The sequence below is a fragment of the Jaculus jaculus genome, chromosome 10, assembly GCF_020740685.1.
Source record: "Jaculus jaculus isolate mJacJac1 chromosome 10, mJacJac1.mat.Y.cur, whole genome shotgun sequence".
Lineage (NCBI taxonomy): Eukaryota > Metazoa > Chordata > Mammalia > Rodentia > Dipodidae > Jaculus > Jaculus jaculus.
The window spans coordinates 65,142,304-65,169,089 of NC_059111.1; the positions used below are offsets into that span (position 1 = coordinate 65,142,304).

Sequence of the window (26,786 nt, forward strand, 5' to 3'; positions counted from 1 at the left end):
CTCTGCAGTTACTGCCAGGGAGTAACATTCTTCACATTGACTTTGTATATGCTATGAAGAAAACCCTAAGAGATCTTCTGCATAGGGTAGAAACATACACAGTGACACACAGAAATCCAAAGGTGCCTTTAGCTTTGATTTTGAAGGCTCTGCAGAGACAACTCCATGATAACACTCCCTGGGACCTAGGAATGCATGACACAGTGAAATTGTATTATATCAAAATTATATGAGGAGGGTGAAAATCATCAAAGTGTAATAAACACTTCTAGGATTGTCATTAATGAGTATGTTCATTAGGAGTCATTATTTACAGACATTAGCAAACTTTAGCCCACCAGCTATTTCTGAAAATAAAGCATTATTAGGCTACAGCTGCGTCCAACCATTTACAGCTCTGACTACTTTCTTTTTAAAATTTTTTATTTGTTTCTTTATTGGAGAGAGAGAGAAGCATGCCATGGCCTCTATGGCACTGCAAACAACTCCAGATACATGTGCCACATTGTGCATCTGGCTTACTTTGGTTCTGGGGAGTCAAACCTGGGTCCTTAGGTTCCATAGGCAAGTGCCTTAAAGTGTTAAGCCATCTTTCCCACCCTACTTTCTTGCTGTAGTGGTTAGGTTGAGTAGGCAAGATGGAAGAGACTTTAGCTGGTTCACAAAGCCTAAAATTGTTGATCTAACCCTTTACAGAAAACCTTTGCAGAATCCTGATTTGCTTGCCAGTTCACATAACAACACAGTTTAAAAATATTCTCTTATAAGCTCCATATACAGTCCATATCTCCTTCTTGCATCCCAGAAAATGTCAAGTGGAAAATTTGTATGTAGATGTCAGCAAATCGTAAAAAGATATCAGGAAAAGGAGTTAAGGCTGGCAAATCCAAATGCTTCCTAGAAGTAACGTCTCATGCTGAGGACAAGAGATGTAGTTCAATGTGGGTGAATGCTTTCCTAAACATGCACGAAGCCCCAGCTTCTATCTTAGCAGTTTCTGTAAGACAAAAAAAAAAAAAAAAAAACATAAATTTAAAAAAATCATACCAGAAAGCAGAAGGGAGAACTGTGTATGTTAAGAATAGAATAAGTGAAAGCTGCAGTGTTAGAGTAACATTTTGGGATGCAAAAAAAACAAACTCATTTTGCTTTGTGATATTGCTCGTGTTAGAGTAACATTTTGGCCTATGAAAACCATACTCTTTTTGCTTTGTGACATCATTAGTATGATGATAAGAAGGTTAGGATTCTAGCTTCATTGTTGTTAGGTACTTAATACTGAAGAAAAGTCAAAATAATGAAAACAATTGGCATTTCATACTCAGTCTATAGCAGTACAGTCTGGTTTGTGCAGTCTAGAGATTTTCAACAGGGGTTTAAATACACAATGTCAAAAGCAAAGTGCACTCTTGGTGGGTGAAGTTTGTTGCTGCCCACAGGCCTTCTGAAACCCTTCTGTGATGCTATGTTGGGAGTAAGTCTTTCGTCACAGGGCCTCCATTGCTGGAGCCCTACCAGTGGAATATGAATTTTAGAAGCAAACAAGCAGCACCCTCTGGTGGTGAAATTTTAAGGAAACCAATTGTCAAATTGAGACCTAGATATTAATGTGACAGACTATATATTAGAAAAATGTTCGGGAGTTCTGTCCTTGGGCTCCAGACAAGAGCAGGAAGATCATTAAAAAACAACCTCACCACCCAACAAAAACATTTCTTGAGTTAATTTGCTGCCAGAGGTATTTGCCGAGCTGTAGCCAGAAGTATGTTTATTTAGCCCCAAATTTGACCCACAACATAAAGTTATACAACCGAAATAGGAGAAGGAGTGAATTATTTTTTAAAATGTGTATACTTAAGATATTGGAAGTGGTACAGAAATATTTACAGGGAAGATAAATTAAGGATGAAAAGGCATCAGCTCTAAACTTACACTGGAAAGCATCAAAAGGAAAAGCCTGTGCAGTTTGTTTTATGGCTGCAGAGAGAGCTAGGGAGTCCTCATTATACTGTGGCTCAAGCAGCAGGACAGGAGGAATTTATTCCTCAGCTATTGGCAGAAGTTCTTTCTGTTTTCTTAATGAGAGCCATACAGCCTTCTTGTGGCAATGGGCATTAGATAGTTCAAATTCCACACTACAGACTTGAACCCAAAACTAGCTACCAGAGCTCTTGATATTAAAACATTTAATGATGGGTATAGACAGGGAAACCTTTAGATTGGGATCCAGCAAATTGTCCTCTAACCACAGACATTGCTTTGGCCTTTGGCTGCTCACATTGCTCTGCCTCCTGGTTGGAGGGTGCCTGGAGTCCACCCTGTTCACCTGCCATGTAACGTGGTTGGCCCCAGAGTGCAGTCAGCAGCAAGGTCTTCCTATGTGGTCAACTTGACTTGGCACCCAAGTGTGGGTTTCAGCCATAGCAAGGTTTGTAGGATAAGTGCGGCCATGCTGAGGCAAGGAGAAACTGGCTACTGAATTGAAGCTCTAGGATACCATTGTATTTGTAGAACTTACTTTAGTTCATTATTGGCTATAATATACATAGGCATGGTGATCATTTTAACTCATTGCTTGAATAAATTAAGTTAATGATATTCAAACTCAGTACTCACTCAGTTGTTCGGCCTCCGGTGGAATCCCTGTGCATTCATTTTCCTGTGGGACCCAGTTTGCTTGTTAAAGGAAGTGGAGAAGGTGCTCTGGATTTGCCTAGGCTTACGCCTGCTTGCTCTACTGTGGATATAATGAGTTCTCTTCACAGTAGTGTTAGCCTGGGGCACAATGGTCTGTTATGAGAAATACTCCAAAACTATTTAAATTAGGAAGATTTAGGAAGAAAACTTCCAGAAATACTATTCTTCCAAATAACTTAGCCCTTTCTTGTCTGCTTCGATCATTAGTTGCAGGGAAAGAAGGCCTGGGATAGAGGGCTCTGATTGGGAGCAGGACATCTCTTCCCCCAAACATTTTAAACACATGCTTTCTATTTTCAAGTAGTAAAGCAAGAAAAAAAGTTGTGGTTCTCTGCCAAACTGCTTCTGCTTTGCCTGTTATTAATATTTCCTGGACTGTCCATGAGGTCATGAGGTCAGGGAGCCTGTCTTCTATGTGTTTATTACAGTGAATAAGTGACTGGTGAGTAACAGGCTGCTGGCAAATGTGGCTGAGTAGCAAAGATGACGCCAGCCTTGTCTAGGACCTCCCGATTCTGTGTGGCCTCCAGGGTACTGAGAATATCTTAACATGTTGGAATGGTGCCAGTCAAAGTAGGGGAAAGAGGGGGGAGCTTCTGCAACCTGTTGGTAGGTTTGAAATGTTTTCTGAACTACCTCTCTTCATGGTTTCATGAGTGAAAACTTGGACTTCATCTTGGTCATCTCTTGCCTTCACTTCCCTCTCAAGCCTTGTTTCTTATAGCCAAGGAAATTCCAACTATTAGAATTTCCCAAGGTGCCCTGCAGGCTCATACCTCTGTGTGCTTTACCTGTGTTGTGTTTCCTGCCTAGAATGTCATCGCTCCAGTGTGCCTCCATTTAGGAATATACAATGGGGCCATCTCCTTGCAATTCCTCTTCTGACTGTCACCCTTCCTCATACTGCGGGCATAGTGTGATTTCTCTTCACTATGTTCCATTTGCTATTTACATATCTGCCTCATAGACTATGATCGACTTGTGGGCAGGGTGTGTGTTCTTTAACTTCATGCTCTGCAGCACCTGGCTCAAAGAAGGCACTCACATCAGCTCAAGCCAAAGCACGAGACACTAGAGTGTTGAGGAGGAGGAAGGAGGGAAACCTCATTGTATTTAAGTGGAGCATGGAGTGACATACATGTGTGAAGACTACATGGTTTTAGAAATTTTGATGAGGGCTGGAGAGATGGCTTAGTGGTTAAGTGCTTGCCTGTGAAGCCTAAGGACCCTGGTTCAAGGCTTGATTCCCCAGGACCCCCTTAAGCCAGACGCACAAGGGGCACACGCGTTTGGAGTTAATTTGCAGTGGCTGGAGGCCCTGGTGCGCCCATTCTCTCTTGCTCTGTCTCTATCTGCCTCTTTGTCTGTTGCTCTCAAATAAATAAAAAACAATAAATCAGCTGGGCGTGGTGGCGCACGCCTTTAATCCCAGCACTCGGGAGGCAGAGGTAGGAGGATTGCCATGAGTTCAAGGCCACCCTGAGATGACAGAGTTAATTCCAGGTCAGCCTGGACCAGAGTGAGATCCTACCTCGAAAAACCAAATAAATAAATAAATAAATAAATAAACAGAAAAAAGAGAGTTTGATGAAAATGTCATGAGTGTGGGAGCTTATGTTTGCCTTTCATTTTTTTTTAACTTTTTGTTTATTTTTATTTATTTATTTGAGAGTAACAGACAGACAGAGAGAGAAAGATGGAGAGAGAGAGACAGAATGGTCACACCGAGCCTCTAGCACTGCAAACAAACTCCAGATGCATGCGCCACCTTGTGCATCTGGCTTACGTGGGTCCTGGGGAATCTAGCCTTGAACTGGGGTCCTTATACTTCACAGGCAAGTGTTTAACTGCTAAACCATCTCTCCAGCCCTGCCTTTCATTTTTTAAAGTATTCTTTATTTATTACAGGGAGAGATGGAGGGAGAATGAGAATGGGCACACCAGGCCTCTTGCCACTGCAAACAAATTCCAGACACATACACCACCTTGTGCATCTGGCTTGTGTTCTAACTGGGGAAATGAACCTCCATCCTTAGGCTTTACAAGCAAGTACCTTAACCACTAAGCAATCTCTAATGCACTTATGTTTCTCTTTCAACAATCCTCCTGTTTCTGCTCCCCGGGGTGATGTAGACTTAGGACTGAAGAAAAAAATACCTGACAGCCTGGGTAGGCCCAGGACAGAGCATAGAGACTTGCCAGTTTATATTATGCAGAAACACTACTTAAAGCCAATAGGAAAGTAGTGTTTGAAGGGGGTGGCCAAGGAAGGCTCTATATTCACCTGTGTTCTCTGGAAAAAGATCTATTTTCTTGATAGGGAGCAGAGAATTTCTCTGTTGACTTCTTATTCTTCCCAGGGTGCACACACTACAGAATCTCCAGTCAGAAAAATGATTGCTAGCTGTGAAGTAGAAGAACCTAGCTTAGTACTGACCAATAAAATTTTAACATATCATTGATATTTTAATAATTTATTTTCAGCTTCATAATTTAATTTCAAAATATAACCTCTTAACCTGTAATCAATATAAAATTGTCAATGTATTAAATTGTGCATATATATGTGTGTATATATGTACACAGACACACTCTTCAAATTCTGATTTATATTTTATAGTGTATAGCAATTCAGCTGGTACATGTTCACCAGAAATGCTTATAGTTGGATTTCATTAACTTTATAATTAAAAACTAAATTTAGGGCTGGAGAGATTGCTTAGTGGCTAAGGCACTTGCCTGCAAAGCCAAAGGACCCAGGCTCGATCCCCCAGGACCCACTTAAGCCAGATGTACAAGGTGGTACATGTGTCTGGAGTTCATTTGCAGTGGCTGAATGCCCTTGTGCCCCTATTTTCTCTCTCTTCCTCTTTCAGCCTCTAACTCTCTCTCTCTTTCCTAAATAAGTAAATAAAAATAAACATATTTTAAAAAATAAATTCATGCACCACTGCTTTTCTAATGTGTTAAAAAAAAAAACTGGGCTGGAGAGATGGCTTAGCAGTTAAGCGCTTGCCTGTGAAGCCTAAGAACCCCAGTTTTCAAGGTTTGATTCCCCAATACCCACGTTAGCCAGATGCACAAGGATGCACATGCATCTGGAGTTCGTTTGCAGTGGCTGGAGGCCCTGGCACACCCATTCTCTCTCTCTCTCTCTCTCTCTCTCTCTCTCTCTCTCTCTCTCTCTCTCTCTCTCTGCCTCTTTTTCTCTCTGTCTGTCACTCTCAAATAGATAAAAATGAATAAAACATTTAAAAAAACCACCTTTCCAATAGCTAGATCACATGCCAGTTTTTAAATTTAAATTTACTCACGATGAAATGAAGACACAATTGCAGAGCCCACACTCTAGAGCTGATTTTCAGCCTGGGTCTAGGAGTGGCTCCTGTATACATGTCTCAGGTCTCTCAGGACCTATCATCATTTCACAAGGACAGAAGCTGAGACCCCTATGAATGAGGAGTAGAGCCAGGCTGAAAAGGCCTCCTCACCTAGGGAGTTTCCCCAGATGAATGAGGCATTGGGGGTTTATTTCCTTTTTGTGAGACCAGACACAGCCAGTAGGTATAAGATGTTTGGAACAAAGCAAAGCTGTGTCCAAGCAGGACAGCCTCAAGTAAGCCTCATCTTGTCACCACGAAGAAGTCTCTGGATTTTCCTTCACTGTCCTAGATTGAGATATTGGATGTTCATCTCTCTCACCCTGTTAAGTAGACCACCAGAGCCTGCTCTGCCCCTTGCTCCTCCTTCTCTAGAGTCTGTGGGATGTCCAGATATGCAGAAGTTCTAACCGGTGACAGCTCAGTTCTATATCTTTGCACACCTGTTGGCCTCATAAGTATTATTCTTTGATTAAGCAGAAAATTACCAAATAAGTTCATTTTCCAGCAGATTTGAAGGGAAGTATTTCTTTTGAATGTGAAATTTGAAATCAAGCAGTTCTTGTACTTAATTTCCAAATGGAAGCCAAATCCTGAAACACCTCATGGTGGCTTGAGAGAAAACAAGTTGTGTAAATAACCTTGACTCCAGCTTTTCAGCTCCAAGGCTGTGAATCTGCCTCTGAGCTCAGTATTGGAAAAAGAAACAACCATGGTGGCATCTAAATGCAAATTAAAAACCCATAGTATGTTGACAATACACAAGTTTCATTTTTAGCTTCTGATCCTTAGATTAGAAAGGTCTGTAGTACAGAGTTACAGTTACAGATACCTGATTTATTTTATTTCTTTGAAATATACCCAACATTTGCACATTGACATGTACTGTATGTATTATCCTTCTTAAGAACTAACTATAAATTCCTCAGCCACATTGTTAAGGTTAGAGATGGCATAGAGCTTTTCTCCTGAAATATTAGTTTTCTTTTAAAGACATTAATCTCACATCACCTTGGCCTTTGAAAAACAGATGGGTTACTAAGAAATAAAAATATTTCAGATTCTCTGTGTGTGTTTGTGATGTGTGTATGAGATGTTGGCATGTACGTGTACCATGAAGCACATACAGAGGTTAGAGGACAACCCTGAGGTGCTGGTCCTTGCCTTCCACCTGATCTGAGACAGCATCTCTAGTCCCATTGCTCTTGCTTTTTGCTGTGTTCCCCAGGCTAATTTGTCTAAGAGCTTACTGAAAAATCTCCCTTCTCTGCTTCCCATTTTGCCATTAATTGCTGGGATTACAGAAGCTCACCACAGCTTGTTGTCTTTTCTTGGGGTCTAGAGATCTGAACTCAGGTGCTCTGGCTTGACTGGCAAGCATTTTCTGTGGTTGTGTGGATGTGTGATGTGTGTAGATGCATGCAGAGGTCAGAGGAAAGCCTTGGGGATCATCCACAGTACTGACCACCTCCCTTGAGACAGGGCCTACTATTGGTCCATAGCACAACACTTAAGCTATGTTGGTAGGCCAGCGAGCCTCAGTGATTCTCCTGTGTCAATCTCTCCAGAACTGGGTTACAGACACATGCTGCCTTACCCGGCACTTCTACATGGGTACTGTGGATCACACTCAAGTCTTAATGCTTGCAAGGCAAGTACTTGGCTGACTGATCTGTCTCTCTAGCCCTTTACACTTTTTTTAAGTGTTTATTTTATATTGAGCAAAAGTTACCTTTCCTATCTCAACCCCCTTTGGGGGTATATTCAAAAGCCCTTTAATTAAGGTTTAATAACTCTTGACATTAGAGATTAAAACAGCCACTTGCTAAAAACATTGGGTTTTTGGTCCAACATGTTTCTGTACCTTACCAGTGTCCAGGCCCAAACATTCTTTATTCACACTGACAACCCAACAGGAGTCAAACCACTAGGTAAATAGAGCAACTGGCTCATACAGTGTTTCCTGCACTCAGTGGAGAACACACCTGGGCTGAAGAGATGGTGGAACACCTAACTTAATGGGCAGATGGTTCAGTTGTCATTCACAATGCAGCTTTTAAAAAATATATTATTCATTTATTTGAGAAGGGAGAGAGAAAGAGTCAGATAAATGGGCATGCCAGGGCCCATAGGCCTGTAAAAAACTCAAGATACATGTACCACCTTATGCATCTGACCAATGTGGGTACTGGGGAAATTGAACCTGGATCCCTAGGCTTCATAGGCAAGCACCTTAACCAGTAAGCCACCTCTCCAGTCCCAGCTTTTCTTTTCAATGGTCACCTGGTATCTCATGGTCCAATTTCAATCTCTCATCAGGCTCACTAGCAAACTAAGACCTTTCTGTCAAAAGCAAAATAGTAATGCAATGACGAAGCTGTGTAATTGTTTCATAGGCAAAGGATCTCCTCTGTAATTTCCCTCTTAGGGGCAGTTTTATGTTTATAGACCCTTGAAGCACTATTGGATCAATGGGCCATACTAGTTAAGAAATATTACTACTTTGAAATAAAAATCTCTAGAATTACATGGCAAATAGACCAAATAAGCCCATATAACTGTTGATGATTTTGCTTGAAAAGGTCCAAATAACCTGCTAAGCATTTAACTTTGAGTATTAGAGAATCAAGTTTTTCACCATATACTTCGGAGGTTACCAGATAACTAGACCAACAGAAACTTTCTTGAAGTAGCAGGTTGATAATTTTTTAATATTTTCCCATGTTCTTACCTGCTTTAACTGATGGAGGTGCCTGCCACACTATCCTTTCCACAACTTGCAGGTTTTACCTATGTTCAGGTAAGAGAGTCAGAGTTTAAGGACAGGGCCAGAGAGCTGGCCCCACATTGACCCAAGGCAATGAAGACAAAAAGGGGAAGACAGATGTGTGCCTGTCAATCAAACAGGCTCAGTGCAGGATGTGGTTTGGAGGGTACTTCCAGGCCTACACATTCTCATCTTTTTCCTGCAATTTCCTGACTATTGCTGTTACTTCCATGTAAATCACCTGGTAACGTTGGCAATTCAACAGACTTTATCCAGGAACCCACAGAATTTAAACTTGGTGTTGTTTGGGGAAAACATTTTCATAGGCATTTATCAAAACCAGAGAGAGTTCCTGGATGTATGCCTTGAGTTAACTTACAGAGGGTTGAGGTTGTCATCCACTTCTTTAAGCTATCCAGTCCCATTAGAAATAGCTACCTCACCTAATGTCTTTAAATTCTTCATACCATTCACACTACTCCACACCAGTGACAATTTGATCCCTCCAAATCCTTCTTTCCAATGGATACTTCACTAAACATCTGTACAAAAGAAAAATTATTAAGCCACTTGTGTCAGCTCACAGGGTCTCATTCCTCGATGCAAACTGAGGTTTCATTTTCTTAAAGCCAAAAGGAAACACACCCTATACCAATTCCCCAAGTGACGATCTTCACATATCAATTTCTGAAGTATGGTCTGGGTTTGTGGCTGCCAGAATGGAAATTAACTTTGCTTAACTTGAACAGAAAATGAATTTTGGCAGAAGATATGAAATTTTTGATAGGACTGATATTAAAAAGTCAGAGAATTAGGTTGAAATATAAATGAAATTAGACATCTGCTGCTACGCATTGAATTGTCTCCTTAGAATCCATATATTGACACTCTAAGCCCCAAGTAACTATTTGAAGACAGCACCAGTAGGAGAAAATTAGGGTGAAATGGGGGGGGGGGCGTATAAGAGTGGTCTGATAATCTGATAAGATTGGTGGCCTTACAAGAAGAGGGAGGCTGGGAAACATCTCTCTTTTTCTCCAAGTGCACAAATTAAGCAAAGGCCATTTGAGGACAGTGAGGTAGCAGCCAGCTGCAAGCTGGGAAGAGAGACCACTGAGTCTGATTTAGCCAGCACCTTGATCTTGGACTCTCTAGCCTCTAGGACTGTGAACAAATAAATTTCTATAATTTCAGACATCTAGTCCATGATGTTTTGGTATGACAACCCACAAAGTCTAACATCAGCTAAAACAGCCAGGTCCCCTGCTAAACCTGCCTAGTTAGAAGACCTTTGCTTCTTGTCACAGAATATTGGCCTTTGTGTTCAAAATTTAAGTTGTAGTTTCTGCTGCCTTGACAATCTCTAACTTTCCCTGTCCCTTGACAGTGGACCCCAGCTTTAGATTTTGAGAACATTAGTTATGCCAATGTTACAAACCCTTGTGTTAGTAAGGCAGAGGAGGCTGCCCACAGCCCCCTTTCAGCTTCCATTATGTCTGGGGGAGCTGTAACTTGACTGTCTTTGATCTATTTTGACAAGCTCCCCTAAAACTAGAGTATATGGGTGCTGGATGGCAATATATATACTTTTTAAATGATTTTTTTAGAGATTACTTTGGTTTTAGAAGTGAAAAAAGAAAAAAGAGGAAAAATAATATTTATTATGTGCCCTGAGCACTCATATACAGTATAAATTTACAATGTTACTGCTGAATTCCTCACCTTATAAATCAGGAGTGCAGAGAGAACTCAGCTCCTTTATTTTGTCTGCAGTTGTCTGTAATACTACTGGTTGTCAGGGGAGATGGAGGCCATAAACAAACTAATTCAATTCTCTTAAACAGTCTTTCATTAGTGTGTTCCATTAATCTTGGTTGGAAATGTTTCAGTTCTCATAAGGCCTCTCTCCTGCTTCTCTCCCTCTTATAGCCTAATGCAGAATGAGGCCTACATGCTGCTGTGCTTTGGTGGAGGTAGGGACAGATGAGAAACTCTGTCTTGTACTTGTCCTCAGTTGACATCTTCTGCTATTCAACATGAGGTCCCTTGTCCAGCTAGGCACTGGTAGCCTATACTACAGTCTCAGCTGGTGAACTCTTTGTCTTTTGCTTTGCTTGGCGATGATCTGACTATCTCTTTCTTGATGACTTGGTCTCCTCCCAGCTTTCATTATCTCCAGAACTTTATTGGATCACCTGACCTTATCCAGCCCCTGACCTGCAAGTCCACTTACTATGTGGTTCCAAAATCCATTTTTTAAAGAAGAGAGCTGAATTTTACCTTAACATTCTATTTTTATTCTTCTAAGTCAAATTCGGATGTCTTTAGTGTCTTTGAATGTCACAAATATACCAAGGTGAGGAGCATTGCATTCAGACAAATAGAAAAGCACATTAATAATTTTCAAATGTTAATGGCCTCCACTTCACACCAAAATGAATATGTTAGGAGATTCCAGAACTACCCAATATTATAGAGTACTACATACCTTTTGATCCCTAAGAATAACAATTTGTCTTTCTTAACTTGAGATGCTTATAGATGCCTGTAACAGTTCCATTTCTATCATGTAGCATAGCAACATCACATGCTCCACAGATCTGCTTCTCAGGAAACATGGTAAAAATACACACACACACACACACACACACACACACACACCTCACTATTTAAAATCTCTGGAAATAGCTCAATGAACATTCAGAAAATGAAAAAAATTCAAGAAGTTGTTTGAAACAATAGAAGAACCAGGGGACACTGACAGTTGATGTGATCTGGGAAGGGCTTGTCAAAGAGATTGTGCAGCATGTTATTCCAGAATGATAGCGCACCTGACAAGGCTGAACCCTGAAAGGACCAGTATTAGAGGCTTCACAATGAAGGGAGAGATGAGAAGAGTTTCACCAGAGTAATCCAGGCACTCCCTAGACAGGCAAATGACAACAAACCCATGAGCAGAGTGACCAGTTCAGAAAGCTAGTACTGTAGATTATTTAAACTAGTTTTCACCAAAAAAATGTTGAGACATAAAGTCCAAGTCAGACCCATACATAATATAGAAGCCAACAACAAAAAGTGTCTGTAATAGCAACTAGGGGGATTTAGCAGATTTAAAAGTAATGTTAATATATGTGCATGTGCACGTATGTAAGTATCTTCAAAGAGCTAAAAGGAGCCATACTTAAAGAAATAGGTACAGGGCTGGAGAGATGGCTTAGCAGTTAAGCGCTTTTCTGTGAAGCCTAAGGACCCCGGTTCAAGGCTTGGTTCCCCAGGTCCCATGTTAGCCAGATGCACAAGGGGGTGCACGCATCTGGAGTTCATTTGCAGAGGCTGGAAGCCCTGGTGCGCCCATTCTCTCTCTCTCCATCTGTCTTTCTCTCTGTGTCTGTTGCTCTCAAATAAATAAATAAAAAATAAAAAATAATAATAATAAAAAGGAATAGGTACAATTTCTGCATTTCATCGAATGGAAAATGCTAATGAAGGGCTAGAATTATATATACTTATGTAAAAGTAAAATTACCAAGTTTTAAGGTTGGAGAGAAGGTTCAGTTCATACAGTACTTGCCATGAAAGCATGAGGACCTGAGTTCAGATCCCCAGAATCCACGTAAAAGCAAGGCCAGGTCGTATAAACTTGTAGTGCCAGTGCTGGGAAAGCAGAAACATGAGGATCCCAGGCTAGTTAATATAGCTAAATCAGAGCTTCATGTCTAATGTGAGACCTTGTCTCATAAAATAAAGCGGAAATCTGGAGAGATGGCCAGTGGTTAAGATGCACACCTCCAAAGCCTAATGACCCAGGTTTGACTCCCAAGTACCCACATAAAGCCAGAGACAAAATGCTGCATGCATCTGGAGTTCATTTTCAGTGCCTGGAAGCCCTGACTTACAGTTCTTGCCATCTCTTTTTTTCTCTCTCTCTTCTCCCCATCTCTCTCTGTTTGCAAATAAATAAATATTTTAAAAAGATAAAGTGGAGAGTAATTTAGGAAGTTACCCAATATTGACCTGTGGCCTTCCACATGCATGTGTACACAGGCACATGCACACACACACACACACACACACAGAGAAAGAGAGAGAGAGAGAGAGAAAACTAAATATAAATTCTGAAGTTCAAAAACTGCAGTGTAAAGTTCAGAGGTGCATAGAAATGGATTCAACTGGTAGAAGAACGGGCCAACTTATAGACAGATTATTGGCACATCATATGAAGATAAGATGAAGAAGAAAAATTGGCTTTTCAGAGAAATGTGGAAACAATGAAGCAAATTATTGTACATAGAATGGGATCCCAGAAGTGTAGCTGAGAGAAAATGAAGTAGAAAAATATTTCAAATAAAATAGATGGAATTTTTCAAATGTGATGGAATAGTTTACACACCAAAGGTTCACTAAGCTTCAAATGGATAAATAGAGTTCTAATACAGATCATGGTGTAAATGCTGACAGCAAAATGCAAGAACAATAGCCTGAAAACAATAAAAGAAAGTTGATCTTCACTTACCATGGACCCCTGATATAATTAACCACTGAATTCTTTAAAAAAAAATTTTGTTTATTTTTATTTATTTATTTGAAAGCGATGGGCAGAGAGAGAAAGAGGCAGAGAGAGAGAAAGAGAGAGAATGGGCATGCCAGGGCCTCTGGCCACTGCAAACGAACTCCAGACGTGTGCATCTCCTTGTGCATCTGGCTAACGTGGGTCCTGGACAATTGAGCCTCAAACCAGGGTCCTTAGGTTTCACAGGCAAGCGCTTAACCAATAAGCCATCTCTCCAGCCCACCACTGACTTCTTATCATAAACAATGGTGCCAGGTAGACCATGGAAAATATATGCAGAGTGTTCAAGAAAAAAAAAAAATCTGTCAAACAAGAACCAAGACAAAGCAAGGTTGTATTTCAAAATTGAAGGTGAAATATAGATATTCCCATAAAACCACCCAAGATAATTCATTGTTAAAGATCTACATTACAAGAAATACCAAAAGATATTGGTTGAGTTCAGTGGTAACGTACTTTCCTAGCATGCTCGTTCTATCCAAACATCATCAATAAACAAATTAATTAATTAATTAATTAATTAAAATAAATAAAAATTCCAAATGACTTTCTTCAGACAGTAAGCAAATAGTCTCAGATAATAACTCAAATGCATAGAAAAAAAAAACCAAAGAATGCATGTAGAGGTAAATATATGACTATAATAGTGTATAAATGCCTTCTTTATTTTCTGAACTTCCAACTGATTTTAAAAACAGTGGCAGAAACATTATGCCTATAATTATGCTGTTCGGCCTATAATAAATAGAAATATAATATGTTCTAATAATCATATAAAGGAGGTGGGTGGGAGAAAAGCTGGATTTGGGCTAAGGAAATGGCTCTCAATGGTAATCTGAAGCCATAGGAATAAATGAGGAGAACCAGAAGTGAGCACAAGTAAGGTTAAATCACATCACCTATAAGTATATAATTGTTTTCCTTTATTCTTTCAACCTCTTTAAAATGCATAGGATTATAGAACATAATAATTATAACTGCATTCTTAAGTTTGTAACATTTTTAGAAATAACAACAATAGTATTACAAGGGGAATAAGGATATATGGAAATATCATTTCTATATTTCATTGGAATTAACTCAATGTCAACTGGAAGCAGACTGTGATAACTCACAAAGAATATGATAAGCTCTAGATTCCTAGATCAGCTCTTATGAAAGATCATTGAAAAATTAAGATGCTATGTTAGAAAATATTTATTTACTGTAGAAGCTAATAAGAGGAACACAAGTTATGAGACATACAAATAAAAGTGGTAGGCATAAATATAGTTGTACTAGACTAGTAAGAGGTACATTGTATACGGAAATGGGCACCTTCTAAAACCAGACCTGCCAGATAGATCTGCAGGGTCCATGTACACAACAGACTACAAGTGAGCAAGGGTGTGTATGAGCAATGCAAGCAAGCAAAGTACAACCAGGGAAAACTATACAATGAAAAAGCAAAGAAGTATATTATTGAGCTGGAGAGATATCTTAATGGTTAAGGTGCTTGCCTGGGAGCTATAAGGACCCAGGTTCAATTGCCCAGTACCCATATAAAGCCAGATGCACAAGGTGGTGCATGTCTGGAGTTTGCTTGCTGTGGCTGGAGGCCCTGGTATGCCCATTCTCCCTTTCTCTCTCTACCTCTTTCTCTGTCAATTAAATAAATAAAATTATTTTTTTAAGAAGATTATTGTACATGTAAAACAACAGAGTAGAAAAGGGCTGTTTGTAAAACAATGGTGGAAAACTTGGAGGAATCCTCATATAATAGTAATTATGACACACAGAGTAGCATAGCTACCTGAAATCATAGCATTAAAATTTTCCAAATACAAATGTATCCACAGGGACAACTGAAATGCATTAGTTATTGCTATGAATGTTCCTGTTTTCACAGTGTTCAGAAAGATTCAGAGACTTCATCTGCCTCAGCTTAGTGGAGGATATCTTCTATGGATATAGGCTGAGAAAGAAAGAAACACGTATGCCTTTTATTGGAAAACACTGTTTGAATCCAGTGTTTTGCATTACTTACAGCTTGAGTATTTTAAATATTTTGGTTTTTGTTTTTTAAAGAAAGTTCCCATTGTCTTTTATCTTTTTGTTGACCTTCTATCAGCCGTAGTATTCAAACTGTTAGACAAAAAGGCATCTTATATTTTGGGAATGTCGAAGAAGTAAAGAAGCAATTTGGAGGGTAAGGAACTACAAAAATATAGTAAATGAGTCAACAAAGAAGTAGAAACAAAGGCGTGCTTAACTCCTGTGACATAAGAAATGTAATAGCAAAGCCATGGAGATAGGAAAAGACCTTCATGTGTCTCTGTGCATTTTAGACAGTCAAGAGTTTAAATCTGAAACACCTAGTTGGAGCTAGTGAAGTCATCCTCATGGCATAGGCTCCATGGAGGTAACTTAAGGGAGGTATATCTAGTTTTCCCTTGTTTTATGGGAAAAAAAAATTTGTCTCAAAATGTCTGTACTTCTAATATAGATAGAATTATAGAAAGGCTAGTGGACAAAAATCATTGATCAGTTTTTCTTAACTTGATAACTAAGTTCTCATCCTAACTGTGGAGAACTTGGTCTTTTCCTACTGAGACCATCTCTACACGCATTAGAGGTAATAACATGAATAAAAGTGTTTATTTTGCTACATGTGAGCTGTTCCAAGGTCTCTAGTCAAGGAAGAAAAACAGCAAGTCCAGATTTGTTTTCATAGTAACTTAAATTTGTCAACCTGTTCTTTACTAGTAGCAGTAGAGATAGTTGGTTTCTTGCTTGTTTTACTCCCTAGCTTGTCTCTCAGTTAATTCGGAACTTAGAATGGGAACACTGCTATTATTAATTTGACTTTTATGAGGCTGACATCTTGGTTCACATCCCGGAAATCTAATTTGACCAGATGAGCATGCTTCCTGTTCACTTTTAATGCTTCTTTCAGTGTGAGGTTCAGCTGTAAGACCTCCTGGCCCCTTGCCACCCTTTATACACTCCTCCATATCCATAAATGCAAACATTTATATGCTTGATAGGTTTGCAAAAGTAAGCTTGGAATGCCAGGCCACTTCCAGTCTATTCTTTGGGGATCCAGCATCCTCTAAGGGATGTGAATTACCTTCTCTCCACCATGAGTTCTACTTGTCACACGCAAAGTGAGACACAAGATTCAGCTTTACTATGAGTGGGAAGGTGAACTTGTCATTTCAAGAAAGCCAAGATGGGTGTGGTGGCACATACCTTTAATCCCAGCACTTGGGAGGCAGTGGTAGGAGGATCACCATGTGTTCAAGGGCACCCTGAGATGACATAGTGAATTCAGAGCTCGAAAACCACACACACACAAAAAACATTACTACTTCCATTTGGCTCTGTCAGCTACTTGTCATCCAATCTTTGTCAATAATGAAAATGTTGATATTTTAAAAAATCTCTGTCTTATCTCTCATTAGGTGCTATTTATTTGGTTTACCTAAGAATGTCAATAAATATTAGGAATAAGTGCTGAGGAAATGAAGATAACATTAATGACCCTAGATAATTAGACCAAAAACAGAAACTGAAGCAGAGAGGAGTTGTTTGTCCATAGGAACGGGGCAAGAGTCCTGTTACTCAGGTGGATCTCAAGGTCTGAGTGCAGTCAGTAACAAAAGTTCCCGAATGTTCAACTGGAGATATCCTCTGAATTGTACGTGTATGCTGGGCTGGTGAGAATAGAAAACCAAGGATACTATTATGTGAAGCAAATATACAAACCTGATCACTCATCATAGAGCCATAAAATGAAGTGAGACTTCCTATAATCATCAGCATAAGTTTATAGTTCCCATACAAATCTGGATGAGTTTGTTGTAAGAAAACATATCGTTGGCTACATTTCTGTTTCCATAAGTAAGGTAGTTTTGTTTTTTTTTTTTTCTCTCCAAGGTTTTTTTTTAATTTTCAAAAAAAAATTTTATTAACAACTTCCATGATTATAAAAAAGTATCCCATGGTAAAACCCTCCCTCCCCCGACTTTCCCCTTTGAAACTCCATTCTCTCCATCTCAATCAGTCTCTCTTTTATTTTGATTTCATGATCTTTTCCTCCTATTATGATGGTCTTGTGTAGGTAGTGTCAGGCACTGTGAGGTCATGGATATCCAGGCCATTTTGTGCCTGGGGAGAGCACGTTGTAAGGAGTCAGTGAGGTAGTTTTTGAACTATGGGATGCTAACTGGTCTTTTACAAAAATCTTCAAAACCTTTCAATGTGAAATTTACAAGGAAATTTATTTCAGATTGGTTAATGGAGCAAGTGGTCATTTTTACCCTTGCTGTGGCATGCAGAAGCCATAAGCCATAAGCTAATTTGACTGTAAGATCAAAGAAAGTAAGAATAACTCTGTGCACTTGATATTCTCTAGTGTCGTGTCATGATGCCATGAATAATATCAGTTCCCTGTCACATGGAAAAATGTAAGCCTGGGGAGATGACTCAGTGGGTAAGAGAATTTGTTTCATAAGCATGAGGACCTGTGTTCAATCCTTAGCATCCATATGAAAAGGCAAGCTGGGCAGTGCATACTGGTTACACCTGCCCTGATGGTGGTGGAGATGGGAGGCTCAATGAGGCTCTCTGGTGAGCCAATATAACCAAAACACCAACGAGCTCCAGGTTTAATGGAAGAGTGATGGATGAGGATAGTTAACATGCTCCTCTGGCCTCGACACTTGTGCTCATAGAGTGGGCATGTCTGTACACACACACATATATTACCCACACTCCCTCCAAAAGAAAACTAACATGAAATATGAATGTGCTTATAATTTATTAACTGTTCATAGGGGTAAGGATTGCTTCGGGCATTGCGTAATTCCCATTCATTCATACTCTGGCAACAACACCTCATTTATAGGTGTTTTCCTGTCTTCAGGGGATCATTTAAAATATCTTTTCCTGCCTGTTTTCTGCACTCTGTCCTCTGCTTCCATAGAGCAGCCACTTGGATTTGTTTACCCTTTAGAAGCCTTTCATTAAGAACATATCATAAAGATAAAATGAGAAAATGATTGGAAAAATCCTTTCCTGAAACTATTATTTCCATGATGGTGTTTAGCTGCGTGGAGGACTGAGAAAATGCATATGAATATCAATTTCCTCTCATAAACAGGGTCCAAAGCATCCTGTCCAAGCTGGAGTTTGTACAAATTGGTGAGCCTTGGGATGTACAGAGAGGTAAACCACATCTCGTCAAGTTCCTTGATGGAGAGCCCATGCAGCTGCTTCCTCCTCCTCACAGTTCATGCACAGTGGTGACCTCAGCAGAGCCATTCAACAGAACTAAACAGTGCCCGCAATCTTCAGGTGCTCTGAGAAAGTAGTGATTTGGGCTGTTGTGAGGATCTTTGGGTGGGCTAGAGAAGATGCATCTTCCAGAAACCACTACTAAAAGTGTCAGCTTAGGTAAATTCATGCTCATCTGGGACCATTTTTTTTCTTACCCCACTTTAATATAAGCCAGAGCTCTAGAACCAAGTGTTATGTTGAACGTTAACTTAGTGAGGTATGGTGAAACTTGAAGAGGTGGGAAAAAAATGTTCCTTCCTACTCTTACAGAGACAAAACACTGAGGAATAGAACTCCCCACACCCTCTGTTTAGGTAATCCTTGGCTTGGCATATTTGGGTAAGAAAATGAAAGGTTTGCCTACATAGTTGAAATCTCTCGTCACATTATATCATCTGAAGCCTATTTGTATGTTGGGATCATTTTATTTGGTTTTGGTTAGGCATAAAAGTGTTCTGTGGTCTCCTCTTTTTTTCAAGGCCTTCTGACTTTTGGAAAATTGAGTGATTTCATCCCTGTCTGGGTTTCCTAGTGAAATCTTGCATTTTTACTCAAATTACTTCATCAATTAGTTATGTCAGCTGCCGAAAATGTACATTTTTATTAATAGCACCTTTTATCAATTCATTGGAATTAGAAATTGCAACCATGGTTTAAAGCTGGTTACATCTTGTAATAATTTACCATCACAATTGCTCATTCGTGAACTTTTTGGAGGTGTCCTTGTGTGAAAATTGTATCTGTATTATTATTAGTTCTGACAAACTGAATTAGATCTTGGCTATTGTTAAGTGGTTGTATCTGCCCTCAATTCTCCTGAGAGACACAGCAGTTTTAATGAATTTAATTAAAACTGCATGTGGCTGACAGAGTTCTCTCCACTAACCATACCATGCTTCTCTCTGTTAATATGGAATGGTGTTTTGTGAGCAGTGCTTGAAACTTCTTCAGCCCACCCCCACCCCATGGCTTCTGTGGAAAAACAAGGTGGTGAAATATTAGAATTCTAAAAAATCCTTCGTTCTTAAGTGAGTCCATGTTTACACTCACTAATGTATGCATACATGTGTTAAATGTGTTTGTTGAAGCTATGAGAGATGTGGATTGTATTTCAACACCAGCAATATGTTGGCAGTGAAAGGTTTTACAAACTTTAAGCTTGGCAGTGGTTTGCAAGATCTGGTATATGTATTATAATTTGAAGTATGAAAAAAGTAGAGCCTTGTAGAATTTACTTCATTTGGTCAGCAAGTTTTAATGGTTCTGTCCTAACAAACATGAATTATACGTGAAGATGGACCTCACTGTCCCTTTAAACAGAGCTTTGAAAGATATCATTAAGAGAACTTTTTGGATGTTTTCATTTTTTGGACATCTGATTCGTTTCTTTCATGTTTCCATGGGAAAGGAGTTAAAATAAGGAAGAACATGGGGATTTGATGCAGTGGACTCTGGAGAAGTCAGCAACATAGACCATAGGCAGGGCCAATGGATGGAGGGTGATGTGCTACGAGAGGTAAGAGCAGATTGAGCTGCATCCACACAGTAAAGGCTCATCTGGCATCTAATGCAGTAAGATCAAATGCAGTCAACATTGAAAAGTCATGTAAGCATGGCACACACCTGTAACACCAGCACTTCAGAGACTAAGAAAGATCAATCGTTCCAGGCCAGCCTGGCCCATGCATATTGAGTCTCTGTTTCAAAACACAAAAACAATTTCAAAACAAAACCACATAAGATTCTGAGTAAAATGTTCAGTATAATACAAATGATCATATATTTTAACATAAAAATCTCTATTTAAGCATATTCTAATGAGATACCTAGATGTTTCCATCTAAGATTAAAAATGACCAAATATACTATCAGTCAAAGTGAAAACCTATCTTTTTTCTAGACCTGGTTTTGGCTGCTGTAAACTGAAATAATTTTAGATAGCAATATGACTTTCAAAACTATCATTTGCAAGAGGAAAATATTATTAAATATTTTTGAGTGAAACATCAAATTAGAATAAAGATCCTTATGCTATTGACTTGAAAAAGGTACAAATTCCCAGGTTGGTTAGGTAATGCAAGTATAGCAGTCTTGACATTAATTTTCAGTACCGTGCTTTATTTTTCATTTCCTAGCTTTGGAAGACAAACATAACTTCTCTGAAGAAAATATAAGCTATCAAAAGTCAAAATAAAGCTGGGTGTGGTGGCACACGCCTTAATCCCAGCATTTGGGAGGCAGAGGTAGGAGGATCCCTGTGAGTTCGAGGCCACCCTGCGACTACACAGTGAGTTCCAGGTCAGCATGGACTAGAGTGAGACCCTACCTCGAAAAACCAAAAAAAAAAAAAAAAAAAAAAGTCAAAATAATAATATTTCTCTTAAAATTTGAGTGATACCAATTGGTAACAGCAGCTTCTTTTTATTGAGATCCTATTACTTTCCCAGTTTAACATGCTAACCATGCATGTTATGCAGGTCTTACTCCTGTGCTAGACAGATAAGTAGTTTGTATTTTACAAAGTACCACTCAGAGCACTTAACTTGCTGGCAAATACCCAAGTCAAGGTTCCCAGCCAGCACTTCCTGGCCTGCAGCTTCTTCCCCAGAGCACCTCTCTGCTTTAGTCCAGGCTTCTAATGTCCTATAAAAGGCAGTAGCTCCTTCTCAACATACCTTGACAATAGTTAATTCACCAGCTCTGTCTGGTTGTGCATACCTTTGCCAGGAAGAGAAAGTGTGAGAAAATTTGAGAAATCCCAGGTAATAGAGGCACAATGGGCAAAAAGGTACCCATCTTCATTTGATGAGCCTGTGAAGGGAGCAGTGATAATCACAGAGCAGAGGTGGGAAGTGTGCCCTTTATGAGTGATGCTATTCTGTTTCCTTAGTAAGTATGCATGGGCAAGAGAGTCAAAACCTCATTTCTTTTTACTTCATCTGCATGTATTCACAATCTATGACAGGGTGGCTTTCAAGAAGGAAAACTAAAAGGGACAGTTACGATCATGACACCTCTGCTTAAAAATTTTCGAGAATTTTGGCTAAGCAGAGAATGTGAGCACAAAAGGCTGTCCATGCAGGACACTTGCCCACCAGCCAGTCTCATTTCTCCACACTAGAGTCTGTATACCCTGACTCAGTGTTTTCCAACCCTGGCTGCATGCTAGAAACACTGGGGAAACTTCAAAAATATACAATTATCAAGGTTTCACCCACAAGGATTCTGATTTAATTGGTCTACGGTAGTCTTTAAAACCTCTCCAGGTAATTAGAATACCTAATTGAAGTAATCAAAGGATATTCTGAAAACCACATCATTTTTCTAACTCTCATTTAGCCAAATGTTGTTCCTTCTGAAACACCTTTGTACTCTCCTCCCCTTCTGTCTCCTTTTACCATCTATATCTTTTAAATTCTTCCCATCTTGAAGGCCCTTCTGCAATGTCCTAAAGCTTTTGTTACTTGTCTTTTCCAATGATTCCAAATGGTTTTATGTCTCGGTTGTACACCTATACCCCTGCTACCACCTCCTCTTGCCCACCCATGAAGGCATGGGTTACGTACTACTGATCCAGTTAGTACAATAATGGCTCAATAATAAGTAAATATATGTATTTTAATGTTAAAATTTTTACACAGATCTTTGGAGAAAAGAACTATATCCTCTACTTATAATAATTTCATAGTTGAGTCCAAAATTAGACCCAAATCCTATCACATGAAGGGAATAATTCCTGTCTTAGACTCTGAAAGCCCCCTGAAACTTTATTTAGAATGGTTTGTGGATGTGGATATCTTATTCTTAGGAAAGTTTCCATAGCTCTTACTTTTCAAAGCAACCCATCTATGGCACATTTACATGTAAAAGTTCTCATTCTACAGGAGAATAACCAGAAGTCAGCATGAATAATAACAGAGATCCTGGTCTGGCCCTATTTTTTGGCACAAATACCTCATTTCTCTCTCTGCCATGCTGTCCTGGCTGTATCAGGAAAAATACTGCTACTCTAAGGGATATTTGAGTATAGTAATGATAATTTATTAAGTAGTATTATATTTAGGATGAAAAATCAAAGTAAAGGGCCTTAGACTATTGGCTCAGAGAAGGTTCAAGTACACAGCCTGATTAGGGGATAAAAGCACAGTGTCCTGCCATCACCCTCCAGTAACTCACAAGAGAAGGGTGTTTGCATGTGTGCATGTGTGTGTGTGAATATATATGGGTTCTACCAAAATATAATATTTCATAAACCAAACATTGTCAATGATACAGTTTCTGCAAAAGGAACAAAATTATTTTGTCAGGCCCCCTTTGAGTCCCTTGTGCCTTATTATTTGCTGCTGAAATATTTGAGACTAAATGGCAATAATCTAAACATGACTTAGTAACTGTTAGATATAATTTTTCTATGCATGAGTACAAAATAATCATAAAAGTATTTGTCTTCCCTGTTGAACTTATTTGTAATTCTAGAACATAGGACAGGGAAAAAATGAGAAGTACCTCCACTTAAATCTGTAATTTTGGTAATTCTGAAGTAATTTGACACAAGGAATTTGATCTGTGCTCAGCTCAGCATGGGAGATCTCCTTTCAAAGCATGAGAAGTGCTTGGAAGAAGGATGGACTTGAATAAGCTGAGCTAAGACATAGAAAAGTCAATTTAGCTTATTGTAATTAATATGGTAAAGATATATATGTTATGAATACACACACACACACATATATATCACAAAATAAATAATTGCAAGGAATAAATATCACTCTTAATCAAGTGAAATGCTGATATGCTTTCCTACAAAACTAACAAAAAATTTCATAATTTTCAAAGTATAGAAATTAGTAGGTGTGTTGCTTTGATTCAGGTGTCCTCCATAAACTTAGGTGTTCTGAATTCTAGGTTACGAGCTGATGGAGATTTGGGAATTAATACTTCCAAGAGACAGGGTATTGTTGAGGGTAGGCTTATGAATGTTATAGCTAGCTCCTCCTTGCTAGTGTTTGGCACACTTTCCTGTTGCTGTTGTCTCCATTAGGTTGACCAGGGATTGATATCCACCCTCTACTCATGCATTGTTTTCCCCTGCCATCATGGAGCTTCCCCTTGAGTCTGTAAGCCAAACTAAACCCCTTTTTCCCACAAGTTGCTCTTGATTGGGTGATTTCTGCCAGCATTGTGAACCTGACTGCAACAGTAATGTTGGTACCAGGAGTAGGGTCACTGCTAGATACCTGACTGTGTGGCTTTGGCCTTTTGGAGCTGATTTTCAAGAGAAATGTGGGAGGATTTGAAAACTTGGCCTAAGAGATGTTTTGTAGTACTGTAAGTACAGCTTGATGGACTCTTCTTGTCAGCGTTGAAAAACCTGAACGCAGTAAGAACTATGAACTGTGAGTTTTGGCTTGTAAGGGTGAGAAAGAGCTTTGCCAGGACTGGGCTTGAAGCAGATTGTGTGAGATGCTTGCTATTATGCCTGTGTCCTGAGAACTTGTGCATAGAAATGGACTGGTGTGCAGAGGGATATGGCACAGAAGTGAAATATTTGGGCTGAAATTTTCATCCATTCAGCTGCAATTATATGATAGATTACAACCTTTGAGATTGGGCCAGCTGACCTTCACTGGGGCAACAGGGAGAATGTAAACTCTTTTGAAGGAAACTGAGTGCTCAAGGAGTGTCCTGTTTTTAAAAGTTGGCTTTATTCCTCCATGGACTAACAAATTTACACCCTACTTGTTATTATAAGAAATGCAGGAAAGGGTCATTGAAATTGCAGCACTGTCTTGTCTTTTGGAAATGGACATGGACAGTGTGTAGGAGGTTTGCTCAATGCCTTCATGGAGACCCAATGGAACCGTGAGGATGAACTGTGGGTTGCAGTGGAGATCCAGTTGAGATGATGGGACCACAAAATGGCTGATAAGGATTGTTGCTGGCTCCAGTGAAGTTTTCCAGGACTGTGAATAGCCTAGCTGGAGGAGTGGAATTGGGATTGGAACTCCAGAGACTTGTTGCTGGTTAGAATTATTGGACTTAGATACTTGTCACTGGCTAGAGTTGGTGGTCTTGTTGCTACAGAATTTGGTGTTTTCCCTGGTTGTTTTAAATCTTGTATTGGTTGAATATTTCTTATGGTTTTGAGGGGAGTTTTTTTTTGTTTTTTTTTTTTTTGATATTGTGGCTCAGTTAAAAGACCTTGGATTGGGGCTGGAGAGATGGCTTAGCGGTTGAGCACTTGCCTGTGAAGCCTAAGGACCCCGGTTCGAGGCTCGGTTCCCCAGGTCCCACGGTAGCCAGATGCACAATGGGGTGCACGTGTCTGGAGTTCGTTTGCAGTGGCTGGAAGCCCTGGCACGCCCATTCTCTCTCTCTCCCTCTGTCTTTCTCTCTGTCTGTCACTCTCAAATAAATAAAAAATGAACAAAAATATTTTTTTTAAAAAATACCTTGGCTTATGGGGATCTTTGAACATCATTGGGATTGATAAAAACTATGGGTACTTTTAAAGTTGGATGAATTCATTGCATTTTACATCACATATGGTTATCAGCGTATAGGGGCACGGGGCAGAATGTGGTGGTTTGATTCAGATCCCCCCATAAACTTATGTATTCTGGGTGCTAGGTTCCCACCTGATGGAGATTTGGTAATTAACGCCTCCAAGAGGCAGTGTATTGTTGGGGGTGGGTTTATGGGTTTATAGCCAGTTTCCCCATGCCAGTGTTTGGTACACTTTCCTGTTGCTACTGGCTACCTGATGTTGGTGAGGGGGTGATGTCCATCTCAACTCATGCCACTGTTTTCTCATGCCATGATGGAGCTTCCCCTTGAGTCTGTAAGCCAAAATAAACCTTTTTTCCCCACAAGCTGCTCTTGATCAGGTGATTTCTGACAGCAATGTTAATATGACTGCAATAGTTGGTGATGAATCACATTTTAAAATATTGGTTTTGCTTGATCAAAGAATATACCAGGATATTACATTCAAAAATATCTCTTTGTGTATTTCAAGGCTTCTCAAAATTTAGTATGCCCTAAAATTATCTGAAAGTTAAATTTAAAAATGCAAACAAGTTGCCTGGTTCCTACACTTAGAATTTCTTCTTCAGAAGGTTTTAAAAGTTTATACTTCTGAGACATTCTCTGGTGAAGTCTCTGGCTTATTATAATTCCTCCTGAACAATACCTTTTAGCAGCAAATCTATTGTAAAACAGAAAGCACACCAGTATGTGGTTCTTGGAGGGCATAATGACCAAATTGTGCCCCTTAGTCACACTTTAAGGCCCTTACTTCTAGGACATCAAAAGTCATTTTACTTTAAAAACTAGGACTTTTTTCACTGGAAATTATGGTAGAATGAAGAAATATGATGGTCTCTGTTCTATTCTGTCTAGTGTCCTAATTCAAAAAAAGAAATGAATGACATGCAGCTACAACTGCCCACAGTAGTCTGATCATATGAAGTCATGAGAGAGGGTGGAGTTCTATGGGCAGGAAGAGAATACTTGGAGTCCAACTCTACAACACCTTGGATTTCTAGCTACTGAACCTACCCAGTCCATGGCACTGTTATGACAGCCCTACCAAACAGATGCTGAATGTGGGCTTCAAATGCAAACAGCTATTTCAAAAAGCTTATTTACTGTTTTGCATTTGGTTGATGAGTTAAAGTCAAACACCGTAATAAAGATAAGGAAACAGAGAGAAATACAGTATTAACTAGGCTTTCTGAAGACATGTGACTCTGGTGTATGCCTCAACAAGGGACACTCATGGTGTCTAGATTGAGTCACGATATGGGCGAACTACAAGGAGACCATCAGACCTGAATGAAGTGGGTGGATGGAGAATTTTCACGTTTAAGCATAGCTGATCTCTCTGAGGATAGTGCATGGAATTTCAGGCACAGGGGATTGGAGGGTATCTGTGTTCAATCTCTTTCCTGTTTTAAGAATTTGAGGGCTGGAGAGATGGCTTAGCGGTTAAGCGCTTGCCTGTGAAGCCTAAGGACCCCGGTTCAAGGCTCGGTTCCCCAGGTCCCACGTTAGC

The 26,786-nt window shown here is 39.6% G+C and overlaps 1 protein-coding gene across 6 annotated transcripts in view; it reads left to right on the top strand.

Annotated features, from left to right (window-relative positions):
- The window catches only part of Dync1i1 (dynein cytoplasmic 1 intermediate chain 1), a 316,826-nt gene that overhangs the window by 78,243 nt on the left and 211,797 nt on the right, over positions 1-26,786 (top strand). The window lies entirely within an intron of this gene.